The sequence below is a fragment of the Hylobates moloch genome, unplaced genomic scaffold, assembly GCF_009828535.3.
Source record: "Hylobates moloch isolate HMO894 unplaced genomic scaffold, HMol_V3 SCAFFOLD_5, whole genome shotgun sequence".
Classification (NCBI taxonomy): Eukaryota; Metazoa; Chordata; class Mammalia; order Primates; family Hylobatidae; genus Hylobates; species Hylobates moloch.
In genome coordinates, this window is record NW_026652280.1 from 121,392,549 (window position 1) to 121,416,403 (window position 23,855).

The window sequence follows — 23,855 nt, forward strand, 5'->3', positions numbered from 1 at the left end:
GTGTAAAGACCAGTTCTTTCCTAACAGCAATGAAAATACTACATGGCATATTTAATTAATTTACTGATTTATTCAGCATATATATGATAAGAATCCCTTTCTGCTACACTAAGGTATGATAGATTTAATAAGATGAAATAGATTTTAGCTCCACTCTCAAGTTTTATGTAGAGTGGAAAATTTTAATAAAGATTCAATAAATGTTTGTTGAATAAATAAATTATAAATTCAGTGTTTCTAAGCCAAAAATGTTCAACCACAGTTGGATATATGGTTTTAAGCTTTGTGTGCAATAAACACTAGAGATATGCTAGAAATTTAAAAACATAAGTCTAAACACATTATTATTTTGTGTTCTCATTTGTAGTCCAAAAACTGACACAGAGAAAAACTATTTTATTTGAAATTTGACTTTTTAAATTTAGGACAACAATCAAATAGATGAGCAAAGAAGCTTTTGAAGCCAAATGTGGCCTAGATTCTTTCTTTTAAGAAATATCTTTTTTTCTTTCTTCTTCTTCTTTTTTTGACCTGACTTAAAACTCACAGCTTCTACATCAACATCCAGAATAGATAAAATGAATTAGAAGGAAATAGGCATTTGCTTATGAAACAGCTGTCCTCCTCACAAGTCACGATTAACCTCAACTCCAGATTTTGTTTCTAAGTTATGCCCTTTCTTTCCTGTGCAAAATCAAAATGAACATTTCTGTAATGCTGTTCACTGAGGGCTTAAATTTTGTGCTATTTTGAAATAAGTATTGGTTGGCCTGATTTTTCAGGATATATAAAATTCAAACAAGTTATTCTCTGGATGCTTATGTAAAGTCATACTGTTTAAATAACTAAGTTCATTTATTTTCATTCTATTTCATCACCTGAGATGATCTGAAATGATTAAGCAGTCAGACAAATGCTGGGGTTATTCCTTATTTCTTGATTGTTTATTATTAAGCACCTATTAGACATGTTTGCGGTTGTGGTTGCAAAAGAAATATAAGGCATAGCCCCCAGCTTTTATGAGCTTGAATTTTAAGTTAAGACTAGACACACGTAGTGTGTGATTATTACAAAAACAATGATAGACAAAGAAATATATCTGAAATGAAATGAGATTAATACTGGTGAATAGTAAAAGGAAAGTGCAACTATGAAACTAGAATTTCTGATTTTAGACTGAAATGTGTCACAGAAAGTTATTTAGCTGTAGTGTATAAAAGTAAAAAACAATGTTTATGTTTTAATGTTTTCATCAGGTCTTCATAACCATCATATCCATCATTGTCTTCATAACTAACATTTATTGAGCATTTGAATGTTCTATGCATTGCTACAAACACTGTATGCAAGCTAATTAATTAATCTTCACCAAAACTTTGAATTAAGTATAATCACTATTCTATTTTAGGGATAAGAAAGCTGAAGAAGAGTGAAAATAAAGAAACTTCTACAAAGCCACACATGTAGTAAGTCACAGAGCTGGATTTATAATTATTATGGCAGCCATGTAGACTGCTGAGTTTATAGCTTAACATTTTTATGAATAATGCTGCCTATCTTAAGAATTTACTGATATTGTATCTACTGCCATTTAAAATACTTTTCTGTTCTTTTTACCTTCCTGTTAAAAGTACTATTAAAATATAATTCTTAATAAATAGGAATAAATATAATTATTACTTTCAGCTTAATTTAAGTTTATTAAGCATCTGCTATGTTCAATGTGCAGTGGTAGGCTCTGTGTAAAATATAATATACAGTTCAAACATAAAAAATGTTATAATCTGTATTTCTGTGTACCTTAACCATTCCAAGGTGCTTACTGTTCCACAATGACATAATGCACTTTTTGATTTTGTACTTGACCATATTCTAGTTAAGGCAAGTTAATTCAACATTTTGCTATTCGGGAAATATTCAGATAATACAATTCTATACTTCATAGGATCTTGAGAAGCAAGTAAGTTTTTATAAATAAAGTTCTTAGAATCGTGTGTAGCACATGGTAAGTGCTCAATGAAGGTTGGCTAATATTACTCTAGACAGGTGAATTCCTTTGCTGATATGTTAATGAATACTTCTTTGTATTTTGAGACTCAGGTCAAATAATGGACACTTTGAAGAGCTTTTTAATTCACAGGAAAGATAATTTTTTAGAAAATTTTATACCTCTTACAACCATAATTCACTTATAGAAGCAACTGTATTGATCAATTGGCCTGATGAAGTGCCAGTTGACTTTTCCTCTAGCATTAGATGCACTTTCTGACACATTTCTGGTCATAAAAATATAATACTCTTTATGTCATGTGAAGAATTTGATGAAGCCATGCACAGTATAATTCTTTATCATTTTGGTATACCTGATTTTCAGTCTTTAAAACCTTATCAAGACAACTTCTACATATAGAACCCACTGATTATTTTACTTCCCTTCACTACATCTCTATCTTTTCATGTCCTTTTATTTTTGTCAAAGGAACTATTTATTCAAGAGAGAAGAGAAATTGTGACTAAGACATAATATATTATTTATTTTGATTTATTATTTTACATAGATCTAAAATAATGCTGTGAGGCCTATATAGCACACAATATTCCCCAAAATACACATAAAGAATAACCCTCAGAATGAAAACTAGCTAAGAACATGAATAAACTATATACGAAAAATTGTATAAATGAGTTACATTTGGAAATATTTAGAAAATATCCATCAGACATCCGGTATATGCAAAAAGCAAAACAAAGTAAACAAATAATAGCTTATAATTTATTGTGGAGCTTCAAACAGCATTGAGAAAATAAATGGGAGCTAAATGAGGAGAACACATGGACACATAGAGGGAGATCACACACACTAGGTCCTTTTGGAGGGTGCATGGTGGGAGGAGGGAGAGGATCAGAAAAAATAACTAATGGGTACTGGGCTTAATATCTGAGTGATGAAATAATCTGTACAACAAATGCCCAAGACAAACATTTACCTATATAACAAACCTGCACATGTACCCCTGAACTTAAAATAAATGATAAAAAAAGAGACATAAAATCAAGATAAAAATATCTCAGCTAACCAGAAGATTTTCAACCCAGAGGGACTATGCAGAAGATACGAATAAACATAACTCAATATGGAGACATCATTAAGCATTTGTAGCACATGTTAGATATCAATATTATTCATAGGATGAATAAATAATAATACACCAAAAATAGAAAATAAACAATAAGAGTGATTGAGAAAATGCTGATTTCAAATGAATATAGACTTAACTACCATATACTTTTAAATTTGCACTTCAGAGAAATGAGACATAGATGTCTCCACTGACTATAAGTGTATTTGAGAAGGCTGGTTAGAGGGACTTCTTTTAAATCTCATTTCAGGTTGATACTTACTGTAAATTTTTACTTGAGCATATTTTAAACCAGAAAACTGAACATGGGGCTATTGTATTCCACTGTAGAAAAGAAATTGGCTTATTATAACATAAGGTACTTCACATTTGTATTTGAAAAACATAGGGTTTTTTTGTTGTTGTTGTTTTTTTTTTTTTTTTTTTGAGACGGAGTCTCGCTCTGTCGCCCCGGGAATGCAGCGGCACAATCTCGGCTCACTGCAAGCTCCGCCTCCTGGGTTCACGCCATTCTCCTGCCTCAGCCTCTCCGAGTAGCTGGGACTACAGGCGCCCGCCACCACGCCCGGCTAATTTTTTGTATTTTTAGTAGAGACGGGGTTTCACCGTGGTCTCGATCTCCTGACCTCGTGATCCGCCCGCCTCGGCCTCCCAAAGTGCTGGGATTACAAGCGTGAGCCACCGCACCCGGCCATAGGGTTTTTTTTTTAATGTCAAGATGAGAAATTGAACTCTCACACAGAGGATATCTCCACCTTCACCTTTCTTCTGTCTGCGATACTTCATAAAGTGGAAAGAAGTGAGATCTACATTAAATAAGTAGAGGCAGAGGACTTTATCCTCAAATTCATGTCTGCGTGGACACTAATGTGTGTGCACACACATAGTCCTACTTAACCTAGAGGAATAGAGACATCTAAGTAGGAACTTCAGTATGGGTTTTGTTTCTCCCTCTGGTTTAAGATAACTACATCTTCACAGACCAGCATTTCTGAAGAGAAGCAAGTCCATAGCTCCCGAGTCTCATTGGAAACACAGGTAGATGCACTGAAGGGAAACTAGAACTTTATTTTTTTTTAATTTCAGCTGTTATTTTAAATAAAGAGAGTACATGTGTAGGATTATTACAAGAGTATATTGGACCCAAGTAGTGAGCCTAGAGTACCCAATAGGTAATATTTCAACATATACTCTCCTTCCTTCCCCACCAGTAGTCTTCAGTGTCTATTGTTCCCAGGTATATGTTCATGTGTGTTCAACATATATCTCCCACTTATAACTGAGAACATGTAGCACTTGGCTTTTTGTTTCTGCATTAATTCGCTTAGGATTATTATTTCTGGCTCCACCTACGATGCTGCAAAGAACATGATTTCATTCTTTTTGGCTGCATAGTATTTCATGGTTCGTATGAACTACATTTTATTTATCCAACCCACTATTTATGGGCACCTAGGTTGGTTCCACATCTTTGCTATTGTGAATAGTGTGGCAATCAACATACAAGTGCATGTGTGTTTTTGGTATAATGATTTATATGATTTATAGTTCTTTGAGTATATACCCATTAGTGACATTACTGAGTCAAATGTTTTAAGTTTTTTTTTTTTTTTTTTGAGAAAACCCCAAACTGCTTTCTACAGTGGCTAAACTAATTTACATTCCTGCCAATAGTGTATAAGTATACACTTTTGTTGACAGCCTCAGAAGCGTCTGTTGTTTTTGATTTTTAATAATAGCCATTCTATCTGGTGTGAAATGGTTTCTCATTGTGGTTTTGATTTGCATTTCTCTGATGATGAGCATTTTTTCATATGTTTGTTGGCTGCTTTTATATCCTCTTATAAGGAGTGTCCGTTGATGTCTTTTACCATTCTTTATGGGGCTATGTGGTTTTTGCTAACTGATTATTTAAGTACCTTACAGATTCTGAGTATTAGGCTTTTGTCAGTTGCATAGATTGTGAATATTTTCTTCATTTCTGAAGGTTGTCTATTTACCCTATTGATAGTTTCATTTGCTATGCAGAAGCTCTTTCATTTAATTAGGTCCCATTTGCCAATTTTTGTTTTTGTTACAATTGCGTTTGAAAATTTGGTCATAAATTATTTGCCAAGGTTGATGCTGTTAAGGGTATTTCCTAAGTTTTCTTCTACAATTTTTACAGTTTGAGGTTTTACATTTAAAGCTTTACTCCATTTTGCATTAGTTTTTGTATATGGTAAAATGTAAGGGTCTAGTTTCATTCTTCTGCATGTAGCTATGAAGTTATTCCAGCATCATTTATTGAACAGAGAGTCCTTTTTCTATTGCTTGTCTTTGTCAAAATTGACAAAAATCAGGTGGTTGTAGGTGTGGAGCTTTATTTCTGAGTTTTCTATTCTGTTCCACTGGTCAATGTGTGTGGTTTTCTGGGGTGGTGTGTGTGTGTGTATGTGTTTAACTAATACCTTGCTGTTTTACTTATTGTAGCCTTGTAGTATAGTTTTAAATTAGGTAATGTGAGGCCTTCAGCTTTCTTTTTGGTTAGGATCACTTTGGATATTCAGGTTCTATTTTGATTTAATATGTATTTTATAATAGGTTTTTCCAATTCTGTGAAAAATGACATTGGTAATTATATCATCAATGCACTAAACTAATAAGGACACTCTGGACTTAATTTTGACACTCGACCAATTGGACCTACTTTTCTTCTGCACATAGAACACATTTTAAGGTTTACCACATTCTAGGTCCTAATACAAATCTCAATAAATTTTTAAAAAATGAAGTTATACCAAGTAGACTCTTGGACCACAGTGCAATAAAAATGGAAGCCAATATCAAGAACATCTCTCAAAAGTACACACATACATGGAAATTAAACAACTTTCTCTTGAACAACTCCTAAGTGAACATTGAAATAAAGGATTAATAAAAAATTTTAAACTAATAAAAATAGGGACAGAAATTACCAAAATCTTTGGGATGCAAACAAAGCAGTGTTAAGAGGAAAGTTTATAGCCTTAAAAGACCTTCATCAAGAAGTTAGAAAGATCTAAATTGATAATCTAACTTTGCACCTAAAAGAACTAGAAAAAAAAGAATGAATAAACCAACACCCTAACTAGCAGAAGAAAAGAAATAAATCAGAGTAGAATTTGATTAAATTAAGATATAAAAATCTGTACAAAAGTTTGATAAAATTAAGAACTTGTTCTTTGAAAAAATAAATTACATTGATAGAAAACTAGCTAGGTTAATGAAGGTAAAAAGAATATATTGAAATAAGTGCAATCAGAAATGACAAAGAAGACACTACAACTGATGCTATAGAAATATAAAAAATCCCCACAGAATACTATGAACAACTCTATGCACACAAATTAGAAAATCTAGAGGAAAGGGATACATTTCTGGAAACACACAGTTCCTCAAGATAGAATCAAGAAGATGCTGAAACCCTGAATAGACCAATATTGAACTCTGAAATTGAATCAGTAATAGAAACAAAACAAAAACCCTAAAAACCTTCCCCCACAAAAGGAAAAAATAAAACCCTGGGCCAGACAGATACATGGCTAAATTCTACCATACATAGAATAACTGGTATGAATACTACTGAAAATATTCCAAAAAAATCATAGAATAGGATCTTATTCTCATATCATTCTTTGAAGCCAACATGAGCCTAATGCCAAGATCTGGCAAAGATACAATGAAGAAAGAAAACATCAGATAAATATCCTGAATAAACATAGAACCAAAAATCCCCAACAAAATATAAACAAGTTGAATCCAGCAGCACCTCAAAAAGTTACTTCCACATGATCAAGTAGATTTTATTCCTAAAATATAAGGTTGACTCAACATAGTTATGAGGTCAATAACCAAAACCCCAAAAACAAAATTCACCCCAAAACAAAATTAGAAACCAAAAACATACCATCATCTCAATGGATGCAGAAAATCTTTTGATAAAAATCTAACATCTCTTCATGATAAACACCATCAACAGACCAAGTATTGAAGGAAATTACTTCAGAATAATTACAGCCATCTATGACAGACTTATAGCCAACATCATACTGACTGGACAAAAAAAACAATTTCCCCTGAGAACTGAATCAGGTAAGGAGTAAAAATTCCTATTTTAACATAGTACTGGAAGTCCTAGCTAGAATAATCATACAAGAGAAAAAATAAAAAGCATCCAAATAAGAAAAGATGAACTCAAACTACCTCTGTTTCCTGACAATATGATTGTACACTTAGAAAACCCTAAGGCTCCAAAATCTCATGTTCTCATAATTCAAACCAGTAATCATGCCCTTTTAATAGTCCTCTAAAATATTATTTCATTCTAGTGTTAACTCAAAAGTCCAAATCGAAAGTCTCATCTGAGCAAGGGCAAGTCCCTTTCATCTATGACCCTGTAAAGTCAAAAGCATATTAGTTACTTCCTAAATACAATAGGGGTACAAGCATTGGGTAAAAACACTCATTCTGGAGGATAAATTGGCCCAAACAAAGGAGCTACAGGCTCTATGCAAGTCCTAAATCCACAGTCATTAAAGCTTCATGTTCCAAAATTATGTATTTTCATGTATCTCTTGCAGAGTGCACTGATGCAAGAGGTGGTTTGCATGGCCCTGGGCAGCTCTTCCACTGTGGCTTTGCAGGGTACAGCTCCCTTCCTGGCTGCTTTCATGGACTGGTGTTGAGTGTCTGTGGCATTTCCAGGAGCATGGAGCAAGCTGTTCATGGATCTACCATTTTGGAGTCTGGAGGATAGTGACCCTCTTCTCACAGCTCCCCCAGGCAGGGCCTCATGGGAGACTTGTGTGGTGGCTCTGTCTCCACATTTCCCTTCTGCATTGTCCTAGCAGAGGTTCTCCCTGAGGGCCCGACCCCTGCAGCAAACTTCTGCCTGGATATCCAGGCATTTCCATACATCCTCTGAAATTTAGGCAGAGATTTCTAAACCTCAATTGTTGACTTCTTCTCACCAACAGGCTCAACACCACATGTATGCCCCCAAGACTTGGGGCTTGCACCCATCTGAAGCAATGGCCTGAGCTGTACATTGGCCTTCTTTAGCCATGGCCAGGGCTGGACCGGCTGACACGGACTCAGGGCACTATGTCCCAGGGCTGCACAGAGCAAGGGAATACTGAGTCTGCTCAGGGAATCATTTTTTTTCTTCTAGGTCTCCAGACATGTGAGAGGTGGAGCTTCTGTGAAGGTCTCTGACATGCCCTGGAGACATTTTCCCCATTGCCTTGGTGATTAACATTTGGCTCTTAATTACTAAATTTCTTAATCAGGCTTGAATTTAACCCCAGAAAATGGGGTTTTATTTTCTATCACATTATCAGGCTGCAAATTTTCCAAACTATTATGCTCTGCTTTCTCTTGATCACTTTGCCGCTTTGAAGTTTCTTCCACCAGATACCCTAAATCATCTCTCTGAAGTTCAGAGTTTCACATGTCTCTAGGGCAGTGAAAAAACTTTGTCAGTCTCTTTGAATAGCAACAGTGACTTTTACTCTAATTCCCATAAAGTTCCTCATCTCCGTCTGAGGCCACCTCAGCCTGGACTTTGCCATCCATATCACTATCAGCATTGTGCTCAAAGTCATTTACCAAGACTCTAGGAATTCCAAACTTTCCCACATCTTCCTATCTTCTGAACCCTCCAAGTCTCTAGGAATTTCCAAATTTCCCCATGTTCCTGTCTTCTGACCCCTCCAAGTCTCCAGGCTAAAGTTCAAAATTTCCCCATGTTCCTCTCTTCTGAGCCCTCCGAGTCCCTAGGAAGTTCCAAATTTCCCCATCTTCCTGTCCTCTGAGCCCTCCAAGTCTCTAGGAAGTTCCAAATTTCCCCATCTTCCTGTGTTCTGAGCCCTCCAAGTCTGCAGGAAGTTCCAAACTTTCCCACATCTTCTTTTCTTCTGAATACTCCAAGTCTCTAGGAAGTTCCAAATGTTCCCATATTTTCCTGTCTTCTTCTGAGCTTTCCAAATGGTTCCAACCTCTGCCTGTTACCCAGTTCCAACCTCACGTCCACATTTTCAGGTATCTTTACAGCCTGTGGTAAAAATTTACTGTATTAGTCTGTTCTCATCCTGCTAGTAAAGACATACCCAAGAATGGGTGATTTATAAAGGAAAGAGGTTTAATTGACTCACAGTTCAGCATGGCTGGGGAGGCCTCAGGAAACTTACAATTATGGCAAAAGGGGAAGCAAACATGTCCTTCTTCACTTCAGGAAGAAGTGCCAAGTAAAAGTAGAGAAAGCCCCTTATAAAGTCATCGGATATTGTGAGAACTCATACACTATTATGAGAACAGTATGAGGGCAACCACCCCCATGATCAAATTACCTCCCACCTGGTCCCTCCCACAGCATGTGGGGTTTACGGGAACTACAATTCAAGATGAGATTTGGGTGAGGACACAGCCAAACCATATCAGTGGTCATGATATATTTTATTTCTAAAAACAGACCTTTTTTTTTTTAGCTAATGTCAACCTTAGAAGAAGTGTAGGGTTTTACCTATAATTAATATACATGCATGCATATGCTTATTTGCATTATATTTATTCATATAAGTAATTATGTGTGTGCTTTTGTTTTGTTTTTGTCAGTATTCTATATGACTTGCTGCCTCCCTATCTCTAGACTCATCTTGGGCTGCTCTCCATTCACTAACTATTCTTCAGGTATATCTTTCAATCTCCCTTTCCCCGTAAGTGCTTGATGTATGATAGAATTTTTCTGGTACACTCCACATTACTTTGTCAGAAAGTCCATTCTCAGACTTCCCAAAATAAATATAATCATCCTTAAGAAATCTTTAAATAAACTTCTAGATCATGAAAGTTTCTGGTGATATATCTCTTAACTAATCACAAATAAATATATTTGTGTAATCTTTTATTAACTTACATATTTTTCCCTGTCTCTTCCAGTAGACTGTGAGTTCCAGTAGGACATATTTTATGTCTTTCTTATTGAGAATGAATTTCCTAGAATCTAGCACAGTACCTAGCCTCTTGATAAGCATTCTTTAAGTGAATAAATTGACTGAGATATCTTAATTTTGTTTCTGATCTCCCTAATATATAAATGGTATATTTAAAAATACATTATACTATTTATTCTGAGAATACCTCAAAATGAAATTAAAATAGAGTTGATTTATAAAGATGAGAGTGTTATTGAATTACTGAATGAACATTCTAGCAAATTTTGATTCAGATGGAAAGAGCCTAGTATCTATATTTGACAGGCTTCTGCCCTGAACACATACGAACTTCATTAGCCACACACGCACACATACACACACAAACATATTAATGTATATGTTTCAGTATATTCAGTATATTTCAATCAGCATATTTCAATTCAATATACTTTATATTAACCTGATTTATGTATATGTATATATAACTGAATATTTATAATATAAACATATAAATAGACTTAGTATACTGAAATATACATGTAAATACATATAAATATTTATTCAGAATATTCAGTATATTTAAATTCAATATGCTTCAAACTCTATCAGCCCAATATATGTATGTATAATTTCAGTATATTCAGTATATTTCATTATACTGAAACATAATCTTTGCCTACAAAAAGCGAGATATTTTTATCCTGTAAATTAAATTCATCACATATTTGTAAATAATTAATTTCTTGTAGAAATTAGGTATAAAAATTGGGTATCCCAAATGATTATCAGTTAGAGTTTTATTAGTGTCTCTGATGTGTACAGCTGTATAATACACATGATATATAATCTGTAAACACTGTGAATGTCTATTTTTAATTTTAAGAATTCTAACAATGTTATTTTATAAAGTGGAATACATTTCAGAGAAATTTGCTCAGATAGTGCAACAAATTAAATTTCAGTCTAGGTAGTTGGGAGATTTGGAAATCAAAGGTTATATTTTATCTTCTTGCTAAAAGACAAATAATTTCAAGGCTAAACCAAACATTCTGTTTCTCTAAAAAGGAATCTTGAATCTTGAGACTGTTTTGCTAGCCAATGTTTTTACTTTTCATTTTGTTGTTTAAACTTGTTTCACATGTGCACCATTTGGTCTTTAGAGTTTTAAATTATTTTCTGTTGCCAGGACTCTGTGTCCACCACCTGAATGACTATCAGTTCTGAATACCCACAAAGAGTGTGCCTGTATAATTTCTGTTTTGAATTTTACCATTCTATAAATTGGAAAGATGTTTCTATTCATTTATTTATTTAAGAAAACATAGCACGCTGAAACTTGGCACTGTAGAGAAGTTAGTACCTTTCTTGCAGGAAACACCTCTTCATTAATTGCCATCATCTAAGTCGTCTACCATACACTATACAGAAAAACGTCTTGACCCTTCCATAGTTCCCCAACTTGGAAAAATATGATCTGTTTGTGTAGAAGAATATCAGGTTAGCTAAGAGTTTTATTCTAGTGTCCTGCAAATTGATCTCAAATCTACAATATTTTTTAAAACATGTCAAATTCATGGCAAATGAATGCACAGAATCACACTGTTGATGCTATTTAAATCACGTAGGAGCTTATACAAACTATTACTGCTAAGAGGCTAAAATATATTCAGGTTAAGAGAACATGCTGTTCATTTTCTTTATCAGCATTGGTAAAGTAATAATGGTCAAGATGGTAGTGAGGATCATTAGCCAAAACTGGTTCCACATTATGGACAGTGGCCTAATAAGATATGATGTTTCCTCAAGCAAAAATGTGAGAAAAAGCTGTCTGACTTCTTACTCTCTCAAAGTTTTCAAAATAATCTAGGATCCTATCTTTCCTGTTATAACGCTATTGAAACTTTCTTGTCATTTTATTCCTTAACCAGAGTAAAGGATGAAACTGCAAAATGCTACCTTATCCATCAGACTCTATCTTATTTTGCTATAACAAAAAAACCATGCTACCAAGTGTGAGAATGCTATTTAATTTGGTCAAACTTCTATGATTTCCTCCTACTCTGCTCGTGAAGATTTTTTTTAAAATCTGGAATTCTATAAGTTTATACCAGGGAAGTAGGACACTTTTCCAGTAGATATGCCTGTAGCTTTGGAACACTTTTATAGCCATTTAAATTTATTTTCTTACAAAAATATATTAAAAATTAGGCTATTTAGTCTTACTGATAAATTTTAGATAAATGGCTAATCTTATCTCAGGCCCATGCCAGTTCTATAATTATATTCTATAATTTACATTATATTTAGGAAGAAAAATATAATTCCTCCTCCTGTGATATGGAAAGCCTCAGGCCTTAGGCTGCTGTATTAGTCTGTTCTCACACTGCTATGAAGAAATACCTGAGACTGAGTAACTTTTAAAGGAAAGAGGTTTAATTGACTCACAGTTCCACATGGCTGGGGCGGTCTCAGGAAAGTTACAATCATGGTGGAAGGGGAAGCAAACACATCCTTCTTCACATGGCATCAGTAGAGGGAAGTGCCAAGCAAAGGGGGGCATCCCTTATAAAATGACCCAATCTTGTGAGAACTCATTCACTAACATGAGAAAATCATGGGGGAAACTGTCTGCATGATTCAATTATCCCCACCTCGTCCTGCCCTTGACATGTGGGGATTATTACAATTCAAAGTGAGATTTGAGTGGTCACACAGACAAACCATATAATTTCGCCCTGGCCCCTTCCAAGTCTCATGTTCTCACATTTCAAAACACAATCATGCCCTTCCCACAGTCCCTTGAATTCTTAAATCATTCCAGCATTAACTTAAAAGTTCAAGTTCAAAGTCTCATCTGAGAGAAGGCAAGTCCTTTTCATCTGTCAACCTGTAAAATCAAAAGCAAGTTAGTTACTTCCTAGATACAATTGGGTTACAGGCAATTGGTAAATACACCAATTCCAAATGGGAGAAATTGGTCAAAACAAAAGGGATACAGGCCCCATGCAAGTTCAATATCCAATAGAGCAGTCATTAAACCTTGAAGTTCCAAAATGGTCTCCTTTGACTCCATTGTTCATGCAAGAGGTGGGCTTCTATGGCCTTGGGCAGCTCCACACCTGTGACTTTGCAGGGTACAGCTCCCATTCCCTCTGCTTTCACAGGCTGGCATTGAGTGTCTGTGACTTTTCCAGGCACACAGTTCAAGCTATAGGTGGATCTACGATGCCGGGGGTCTGGAGGATGGTCGCCCTCTTCTCACAGCTCCACCAAGCAGTGCCCCAGTGTGGGGAATCTGTAGGGGTTCCATCCCCACATTTTCCTTCTGCAGTGCACTAGCTGAGGTTCTCCACAAGGGCTCTACCACTGTAGCAAAATTCTGCCGGTACATCCAGGTGTTTACATACATCTTCCGAAATTTAGGCAGAGGTTCCCAAACCTCAATTCTTGTCTTCTGTGTGCCCACAGGCTCAACACCATGTGGAAGTCGCCAGTCACCAAGGCTTGGGGCTTACACTCTCTGAGGCAATGGCCCAAGCTGTATCTTGGCCCCCTTTAGCCACAGCTAGAGCTGAAGCAGCTGGGATGCGGGGCACTATATCCAGCAGCTACACAGAGCAGGGAGGCCCTGGTCCCGGCCCAGGAAATCATTTTTCCCTCCAAGGCTTCTGGGCTTATGTTGGAAGGGGCTGCTATGAAGGTCTGTGATATGCCCTGGAGTCATTTTCCCCATTGATTTGGTGATTAACATTTAGCTCCTCTTTAGTTATGCAAATTTCTTCACCAGGCTTGAATTTATCCCCAGAAACTGAGGTTTTCTTTTCCATTGCATCCGCAGGTGCAAAATTTCCAAACTTTGATGTTCTGCTTCTTCTTTAATGCTTTGGTACTTAGAAATTTCTTCTGCCAGATACCCTAAATCATCTCTCTCAAGTTCAAAGTCCCACAGACCTCCATGGCAGGGGTGAAATGCTGCCAGTCTCCCTGCTAATGCATAGCAAGAGTCATCTTTGCTCTAGTTCTCAATAAGTTTTCATTTGTTTCTGAGACCACATCAGCCTGGATTTCATTGTCCATGTCACTATCAGCATTTTGGTCAAAGCCATTCAACAAGTCTCTAGGATGTTCCAAACTTTCCCACATCTTCCTGTTTTCTTCTGAGCCCCCAACCTGTTCCATCCTTTACCTGTTACCTAGTTCCCAAGTCACTGCCACATTTTCAGGTGTCTTTATAGAAGCACCTCACCGTTTTAGTTCCAATTTACTGCATTAGTCTGTTCTCATGCTGCTATGAAGAAATATCTGAGACCGGGTAATTTATAAGGGAAAGAATTTTAATTGACTCACAGTTCCACATTGCTGAGGAGGCTTCATGAAGTTTACAATAATTGTGGAAGGGAAAGCAAACACATCATTCTTCACATGGAGGCAGGAGAGAGAAGTGCCGAGTGATGGAGGAGTTCCCTTATAAAATCATCAGATCTTGTGAGAACTCACTCACTATCATGAGAACAGCATGTGGGAAACTGTCGCTATGATTCAATTATCTCCACCTAGTCACAACCGGGACACATGGGGATTATTACAATTTAAGGTGAGATTTGGGTGGCGACACAGAGCCCAAATCACAATGACTATTTTAGGATGTGACTGATTATTCTATCACAATCTGGATTACTCCAGTCTGTAAGTCCTAGACTTTCCTAAAACTGTCTTTCCTAGTAATACCAGAAAAGTCATTTGTCACATTGGACATAATAGGCCACCAGACACTATCTGTGAACAACACACGAGGAATCCTGTTATCCTAGTTCATTTTCTTTACAACATGTAATGACACATGAGGCTTTAATTTTCATAGTCTTCTTGCGACTTTCAGGAGTTGATCCCCCTTGGAATGGAAAATTTACCAAAGTAGCACACTTCCATGCATCATTCACCGAAAGCTTGGTCATGCCTTAGTTGTAGGCACTCTCAAGTCTTAATGACATAAAGCAACAATATTGTATTTTTTTCTTACGTTGCACGTCCATTGAAAGTCAGTAGTGAGTGGGAAGGGGCAGTGTCCTAATAAGGCCCCAACAACGAAACTGATGGAGAAGCCTCAATCAAATATTATTAGTGCCATTACTGAGGATGTTATTCCTAAGGTTTGACCTGTCAAGCAAATGTCTGATGTGGAAGTATTATGCATCACTTGTGATTTTATCTCATTGGCCACAACTACTCAAATGTTCCCACATAATCACAAGCAGGACCAGAAATAAAATTATATTATTTTCTTCAAAATGGGAAGGAAATAAAAATGTTTGTAAACAGCACACATGACTACTAGAGTTTTCCTTTCTGGCTATCAAAAACCTCATTTTCACTCCTTCCCACACTCAAAACCCATTTTCCCACTCTTTATGAGAAACAAGCAGAAGTCTCATCCAGTTCCTTTACCATTAAGCCATATTCGCAGGTGTCAGGGTGATAATCCTATTCTCTAAATTAATTCTACAAATAACTTCATACCCAAAAGGTTGATCCAAGGGCTGTTTTACATTCTAAAAAGTCACAAACTGTTTTAATCCATATTGATAGATTCTTTGGCACTTACACATACTTAGCTTCCTACTTTTAAACTTTAAGAGTGTTATGTGCCAATAATTTCAAATAGACTTTTGGATATTTTGTTGCGATTTTGGCTTATTGTTTGGAGACATGCATCTTCATATCTTGGAAAAAAACATGGTGTATTAGGCCTACCAGTCTTAAGAAGGAAAGCTATAAATCTTTCATCTGAAAGAATTACTGGACATCACCTCAGACAATTGAGGTGTTTCTGCAATGAGTATATGAGTGTAACTACTAAATTTTTTATTTTATTTATGCAGAAGAGTAAGTTCTAAGCAGACATTTTTGCTCAAAACCTTCTTAGTTGTATATTTTACACACTGGAGACAAGAAGTGGTTGTGTTTTCCAACACACCTGGTTGTCAAATTTTGGCTTCTTTCTTTTTATTCCTTTTTGTAATGACAGCCAATTATTTCATATGTTCATTTCTTCCTTGTAGTATCTTGTGAAGTGTAGCCAGGCATGACAAGCAAAGGCTGGTAACATTCTATTTTTTAACTTCTTCTGTTGTCTATTACTCCATTGCTACATTATTTGCTTATAACAGTATTGGAGCTCACAATTTACCAAATGTTTTGTTACTACATTATACAAATTTCATTCTTCAATCATTCAATTATAGCTTTTGCTCTGCTTGCCAAACAATAAGCAATTATTTTATAGAAGCACTGCCTATCTGTATACCAATTTCTACATCCTCAAGGATAAGCTGAGTTATGCTGTAGAAATAAAAAATTCAAAATCTTAGTGACTTGTAGCAGCAAAAATGTATTTTTTTTTTTTTTTTTTGAGACAGAGTCTTGCTCTTTGGACCAGGTTGAAGTGCAATGGTGAGATCCAGCTCACTGCAACCTCCGCCTCCCGGGTTCACACCATTCTCCTGCCTCAGCCTCCAAAGGAGCTGGGACTACAGGTGCCTGCCACCACGCCTGGCTAATTTTTTATGTTTTTAGTAGAGACGGGGTTTCACCATGTTAGACAGGATGGTCTCGATCTCCTGACCTCGTGATCCGCCTGCCTTGACCTCCAAAAGTTCTGGGATTACAGGCGTGAGCCACCGCACCCAGCCTGCAAAAATGTATTTCTTGTGTACTCTCAACTAATCAAAGATAAAGAGAAAAATTTTTCAGTGTGATGGAGTAAGCATAGTCTTAAACACTGACAGTTGGAATGGCAAAATATAAGCAAAGTAAATTCTAAAACAACTTAACAAATTAAATGCTAAATCTGGAAGGAACTTTCACATTAGTAACAGCCTCATAAATAATCACATAGTTACAATAATCTATAAGAGATCCAGAAGATGTAAGTCTAACATTTGGCTAAAAGAGCAAAGAATTGGCAATATTTGGCAAATAACCACAATATCTCTAGAGGGTACTTCTCAAAATGACCCTAAATGGATGGTGGTGGAAATGTGGAAAAGTGAATTATAAGCTGTTTGAAAAATTTAAAGTGTAAAATATTGAGGATATTTTCGTTATTTTCAATACTGTTAGGATACATGTATCTGAAGTATGTAAAGAAAGACTTGGTTGAAAATAAAGAATTGGGAATCTTTATATGTGAGTAAGAGTGTTTCCCAAGTAGGATATGTAGGGGTAGAGGAGGAGAAGCCAAGGGCGGAAATCTTAGAACCTCAAAAAAACAGAATGGCCAAGATGAACTTATTTGGTCACATTAAATGACTGACAATATTCATGTGTATACTTGGTAAATCACAATTCCTTCTCAAAATAATACTCAATTTACATAAAATGAATAACAATTATAAACAAATGTGATGTTTATGATGCATATTAACATGCATTTACAGAAACAACAAATATATTGAAGTATTCTTGTTACATAGATTAATAAAGACATTAATGTGATTTATGCATTGCATAATGAGAACAAATGCAATTGTTTTGACAAAATGAAAGGTTATATTCAAATATTTTAAATATTTTTTCTTAGCAATTATTAAACTAAACATCCATGTGATTTTCATTTAAAATAATTGTCTTATTTGAAATAACCAGGTAATATAAAAATAACTTAGAAAAGCATTTAATATCCTCTATAAAATATAATCATATATCAAAAGTCATGAATGAAATGGCATATAAACCAATACTTATGCAAGGCACATTTAATTTTTACTCAATATATAATTGACTTATTACTCCATAATCATTGCCTTCTAGAAGAAAAGATTTTATAATTCAATAAAATTTCATTAAATGGAAGAAGTATGTTATTTGTCATCATTCAGTTGGGAAATTCCAATGAAAGCCTTAAGTCAGTATTTTAAAATCTATTCTAAGTTTCAGCAAGAGTTAGCAGCATAATGTTATTGATTCATTACAACTTTGACTTTGACATCAAATTTATGTATTTAAACTGTGTGTTTTGTATTTATGTTACATGATTGTCACCAAACCCACTCAAGTTTACTTCTTATCTGTCATAGTTTTTAAAGACATTGCTAGAAAAAATAATAAATTATCTCTATACTATTTATAAAACACTTTTAAAATATATGTTTTTTTTCTAGTGTTATCTCTGACCACTAGGAATATATGTGTATATGATCATTACATGAATTAGTGGTACACTATTTGCTCTTATAACAAATATATGCTATCATTCCATGCATTTAACAAGGTTTTACCTCTTGAAGTAGAGTTAATGCTATGTGCCAGTCTAATGAAAATATAGACATCTGGAATGGGTTGTAGAAGTCTTATTGCAAAGAACTAGAGTTCCAAAAAATTATACTATTTAGTTTATAACTTACTTGGCAATAAAGTCTTTTCCAATTTTCAGGTAATTTTCTCTTATTTTGCTCCTTGGGTTTTGTAAGTGCTTTAAAAAATAGTCATAGTCATGTAGTTCAAAGAAAATTACTAAACCAGTCATGAAAATGACTTCCGGCTTTATGAGTTCAATACATTCTTGAATGTCAAATGGCACATTATTGTGCATTGAAATTCCTGAGTATATGCTTGCTCTTGTTGCCCTAGTCAGAAATTTCAAAATTGGGTTAAATTCTCAATAAAGATTTGTTTTTTCTACGATATCTTCTAGCACCTTTGTGCACAAATGAATAACTCAAAAATATTTAACAAATTAGTGTCAAATAAAGATTTCCTACACAAATGTGGTTTCGTTTTTTGTAATGATGAGGTAAGAATCATTATCTGGAAAACTTGAAAGTCTTCTTTAGTCATAGTTCAATATTAAATTGAATCCAGCTTATGAAAATATACATTTATTCCATCATTTTATTGGTAATAGTATTTGTCTCACTTTCAATCTATGGGACTTAATCCATAGCTAATACAAGAAAAGGAAAAGTGGCTTTAGTCACTGTTAGTTTCTTGATGACTTAGATAGTAAATTATTATAATTATTTGTTTTTTCAAATACATACACAATTAGTGAAAATCCTTGTCTTTTTTTGTGGTTGTATTATTATTTTATTTTATTTTATTATTATACTTTAAGTTTTAGGGTACGTGTGCACAACGTGCAGGTTTGTTACATATGTATACATGTGCCATGTTGGTGTGCTGCACCCAGCACCTCGTCATTTAACATTAGGTATGTCTCCAAATGCTATCCCTCCCCCTTCCCCCCACCCCACAACAGGCCCCGGTGTGTGATGTTCCCCTTCCTGTGTCCATGTGTTCTCATTGTTCAATTCCCACGTGTGAGTGAGAACATGCGGTGTTTGGTTTTCTATCCTTGCGATAGTTTGCTGAGAATGATGGTTTCCAGCTTCATCCATGTCCCTACAAAGGACATGAACTCATCATTTTTTATGGCTGCATAGTATTCTATAGTGTGTATGTGCCACATTTTCTTAATCCAGTCTATCATTGTTGGACATTTGACTTGGTTCCAAGTCTTTGCTATCGTGAATACTGCTGCAATAAACATACGTGCGCATGTGTCTTTATAGCAGCATGATTTATAATCCTTTGGGTATATACCCAGTAATGGGATGGCTGGGTCAAATGGTATTTCTAGTTATAGATCCCTAAGGAATCACCACACTGACTTCCACAATGGTTGAACTAGTTTACAGTCCCACCAACAGTGTAAAAGTGTTCCTATTTCTCCACATCTTCTCCAGCATCTGTTGTTTGCTGACTTTTTAATGATCACCATTCTAACTGGTGTGAGATAGTATCTCATTGTGGCTTTGATTTGCATTTCTCTGATGGCCAGTGATGATGAGCATTTTTTCATGTGTCTTTTGGCTGCATAAATGTCTTCTTTTGAGAAATGTCTGTTCATATCCTTCACCCATTTGCCAAACGATTAGGTATATGTATCTAAAAATCTAGATTCTAGAGTTTTATTAGCCATTCCTTTATTTTTTGGCCAAAAAATAAGCTCCTGTAATAAAGTAATAAAAGTCAAGCTTGATTAATCATATCATATCAAGGATTGAGTAAACAGGCTAACATATTACCTTTTTTTTGTCTTCCTGAAACCCCCCACAAACTGACTGACACATCTACACAAACACCTTCTTTTACGTCAAAGCCCCGCATCTGTGTCAAAGTGCCAGCTTAGTTACTTTACACACAAACAGCATCAGGAGGTATTTCCTTTTTATGTGTCATGACTTTAGGTAAGATATCTCTATGAGATTTTGGAATGACTACTTCTATTCTATACATCTTGAATCCTGAGTTTTTACAGAAAACAAATGCACATTGAATTGTCAATAAAACTTTTACTATAACAGCATGAACTCATTTTTTTCTTTATGTTTCGTATAAATAATTGTCATTTATACTAGCATAAGCAAATTTATTCATTTTATCATTCATTCACTGAATGGCTATTGAGCTCCTCGTATGAACTCAGACATCATACTAAGTTCAGTGCACAGAACTTTAACTAAATCTATCATGTTTTCTTGGCAGAATTTTAAATATGATGGGGAAGGCAGAAATACATAAAATATAAGTAATGCATTTAGTTAGTCTTTCCCTTCCATTTAGAAATAACATCAGGGAATAAGGAGGATTTAGGCTACTCACATTTTTTTATAAACAACAGAACTTAGACTTAACAATTAGGCTTCGTATAAATCAATATGTACCATTGTATTATGTCTATACATTTTATTCATTATTTTGTTTTAATTAGTGTGATGTAATACATATACATATACAGGACTACATGTGAATCAAACTAAATGAAACTGTCTGCATTTTTCTCTGTTTTCAACCTTATTATGAGAAGTTAGGAATTTCATTCATAACTTTCAATGATTCTGCTTAAGATATTTAATATTCATTTTGAGTAATTTAAGGTGTTTCTATATCGTTTTTATTTTAGGCATAGTAGTATTGCACATTATTCACATGAAATCTGAGATGATTTCAGAAATTTACAGTTTAAAATGTTTCTATAACTTTATGGTTGGGAATATCACCTTAATCTTGCAAAGTTATTGATTTTAATTTTGTTTTTAGAGAATAAACATATTGGAATAAACAAATTATGTTGGACAAGATTCCAATATGAAGATGTCTTAGTTCCACACTACTGTCTTAGTCTGTCTACACTAATGTCTTAGTTCCACACTACTGAGAGCTAAAAAGACGGATAATTGTTGTGGTGTCTAAGCATCAGTCTGAGAGGAATTACAACTTAAAGGCTAATGGAAAAAGACTGGCATTTTGAGTACAGGTGAATATGAATAATGTTGGAGAATAAGAGGAAAATGGTGGCTTTTCAAGGACAGCTGAATTGACCCTCAATGTGAGAGATACTTATGGACTCAAAGACATAGATAGCAGTTATCAAAGAGCGGTAGAGCACTGTAGCTGAGGCACAATGAAATAACCCCGTGATACAGGTTGAGAAAGGCAAATGCGACAAAAAAAAGATAACAAACAATAGTTTAAAATAGGCCCTGCGATTTATGCTACACAGTCCAAAACTATGTTGTTGAAATATTGCTGGATGAAATAACATATAGAAATTGAACATTATCTGTCTATTTATATACACATATAATTGTATACCCCACAAGAACCAAAATTGTGTAGAAAGAAAACGAGGCAAATCAATTTCTTCCCTTAATAGAATATAAGTTCCATAAGGAAAAATTATTCCTACATTATTGATCTCTAAAAAATCTCTAAGACAAAATAAACAAATATATATAGTGAGGATGGCAACTTGGCATCCTTTTACAGAAACTGGCTTACAAGAAAGACCATAGCTTCAATTAATTATTTTAACATTCAGCCAACCAGAATTCCACTTCATAAACACATACTGTATACATTAAATATATACTATATACTTACATTACATACCATTAGAAGAAGAGTATCGCTATGTCATCCCGATAATATTATGATGTATTGGTATCATATTGTTTAATTAAGGGAAATTTTTCTTCATTTCAGTATTTTAAAAATATTGCTATGTATAATATTTTGTAAATCTATAAACATAATTACAAACACCCAATATTGGGCAGCCTTATGGTTAGAGGCTATGGCCAAAATATATTAATTTAACAGCCAAAGCTTTTCATATTATCATGAGAATGTTATATTCTTTTCAGTCAAAATTATTAATGAGTTCACAGCAGCATATTTACTTTAACCAATTTCCATTTGGTTTTGCTTCCAAAAGTAGTTGAATCAAGGTCAGTTTTTGTCATTTCCATGTCTGCTTGTGGTTTCATCACTTGGCAATTTGTATGGATTACCCTGCCTTTCCCCAAAGAACAGTGAGGCTTGAATATAAATTAGGTCCTACAGCATTCTCTTTCAAGTGCAGGATCACTGGGTTAATCTCTACATGAAACGGCCTGGTCGCGGAATGGAAGACCTTCCATGTGGACTAAGGCTGGCAAAGTCAATATATTTTAGCGGATTTATCATGACACCCTCTTCAAAAGTTTCTGCATAAGAACTCTGTGTGGTCTCCGCTAATCTAGTGATTTTGATTTTCTTTGATATTTAATTGAAACACAGCTTTATCTTGTATCTTTATGTTTTCTGGCAAACAAAGAACTAAAGAAACTGATCCCTTTGGGCCACTGCTTTTGGCGATAGACAGATTAGACTCAAAGCATGCACACCAGTTCATTTTAGTGTTTATTTCAGGCAATCATTGAAAGATGACAAAAATTAGGAGTGCAGCAGATTCAAGATTAACAGCAATGGTTAGACATTTTTCAAATAATACCATTTCTAAAAATACCTGATGAATGATGTGTGATACATAAATTCATCCTTTTAACAATTCTATTTCTCTGTTGGTCAGAGGATACAAAATTTCACTTTGACACAAAGAATAAATTCAAGAGACCCAGCAAGGTGACTACAGTTAAGAACAATGTATTGTGTATTTAAAAGTTGCTAAGAAAGTAGATTTTAAGAGTTCTTATCACACACAAACAAAAAAAAGTCTGTGAGGTAATAGAAAGGTAATTAGCTTGATTTAGCCATTCTGCAATGTATAATATGTCAAAATATGTTTTATACCATAAACACATCAATTTTTAGTTTTTAGAAAAGTAAATGCTACACACTGGCAGGCATTAAAAATTTCTATCTCTTGGTATGATTATTAAAAAACAAAAGAGTTATACAGAACATACACAAAACAATAGGATGTTTTCTGAGAAACATAGTGATATACTCCAAACTCTGTACGTAAACTAAATACTAGTTTTCCCTATTCGTATTGGTAATATTGCTTACAGAAAATACTAATTGTTTCATAATTTAATACTGCTAGTAGTCTTTTAATATTAATAGGTAAAGACAATATCTAATGATAGCCTTTAAAAATGATTTGAAATAAAGTAGTAAAGCAGCTTTGACCTCGATTTTTATCTAACACTCAAATTATTACCTCTTTGCCTATTACCATTGCCATCTATAGAACAATCCCTGCCCCTGGCATTCACCCAGAGGAGATTCTCTAAGAATTAAATAACTAAAAATATACTGTCTGAGACAGTTTCAGCAATAGTTTAAAGGCAAATTCAGAACACAAAGAGAAATTTTAAGAAAAAATCACTTGAAAGAACAGAGCTTTAGAAAGACATTTCATGTGATAATGAACTTACCTTTCTAAATCTTCAAAATGTTTTCTACCCCCTTTTCT

The 23,855-nt window shown here is 34.7% G+C and overlaps 1 long non-coding RNA gene across 1 annotated transcript in view; it reads left to right on the top strand.

Moving 5' to 3' along the window:
• LOC116468365 (uncharacterized) overlaps positions 1-23,855 on the top strand; it is a 97,101-nt gene that overhangs the window by 38,745 nt on the left and 34,501 nt on the right. The window contains exon 5 of the long non-coding RNA XR_004248030.1: positions 1,409-1,466. This is a non-coding gene — a long non-coding RNA (uncharacterized LOC116468365). The remainder of the gene's footprint in view (positions 1-1,408; positions 1,467-23,855) is intronic.